At 50.4% G+C, this 823-nt stretch overlaps 1 protein-coding gene across 4 annotated transcripts in view; it reads right to left on the bottom strand.

The window, feature by feature from the left end:
• The window catches only part of TMEM92 (transmembrane protein 92), a 7,183-nt gene that overhangs the window by 4,107 nt on the left and 2,253 nt on the right, over window positions 1–823 (bottom strand). The window lies entirely within an intron of this gene.

Below are 823 nucleotides of genomic sequence, written 5' to 3'. Positions count from 1 at the left end.
TGGTTTTCTCTCTCTCCCTCTCCCTTCCTCTCTGAAATCAATAAAAATATATATATTTTTTAAAAGAATAAGAAGTTAACTTTGGTGAGACCATCCTATCTTCATACCTTTTCTTGAAATATTCCAGTAACATTACAATTGCTAATGACAACAACAGTAAAGCTAAGAATACCACTGACAGCCAATGGTAGTTGCGCTGATTCCCCCTTTGGGTTCAGTCCCATGTGAGTACCAGCTTCTCACAAGCCTTGGACAGTGGGGACTGGAGCAGCAATGAATCCCTGGGGCAAGTGGGCCCAGGGAGGGGGAGGACCACACAGCACAGAGGGGCCACGGCAGAGTTGGGGCAAGACCAAGGGGTCCAGACACTCAGTGGCAGCCCCTTCCCCTTCAGATCCCAGCCCCTATCCCTCCTCCCTCTGCTGGCCCCCAGCTAAGCAGAACATATATGAACAGCTTAATAAGTCTGCCCTGAGTTCCTGTTTGGGAGGGGTAGGAGAACTTCTCTCAGATTTCTCTTCCGCATACACCAGGGGGCGGTCTTGTCTGAGGTGGTCCAGAGCCTGAGTTCTATCAAGCGTCAGGATGATCTTGGGGAACCTCAGCTTACAGTCATGTGCTGCATAAGCACGTTTGGTCTACGATAGACCACACAGACAACAGTGGTCCCATCTATCTATCTATATAAAACCCTAATATGCAAATCGAACAAACGGTGGAATGACCTGCGGAACGACCGGACACTATGATACGCACTGACCACCAGGGGGCAGACACTCAATGCAGGAGCTGCTCCCAGCCCACAGGCCCCGACCGGTGGTGG

The sequence above is a fragment of the Myotis brandtii genome, unplaced genomic scaffold (assembly GCF_000412655.1).
Source record: "Myotis brandtii unplaced genomic scaffold, ASM41265v1 scaffold265, whole genome shotgun sequence".
NCBI classification, from domain to species: domain Eukaryota; kingdom Metazoa; phylum Chordata; class Mammalia; order Chiroptera; family Vespertilionidae; genus Myotis; species Myotis brandtii.
Note: the sequence above shows the minus strand (reverse complement) of the source record. Positions and strands in the feature narration are given on the sequence as shown.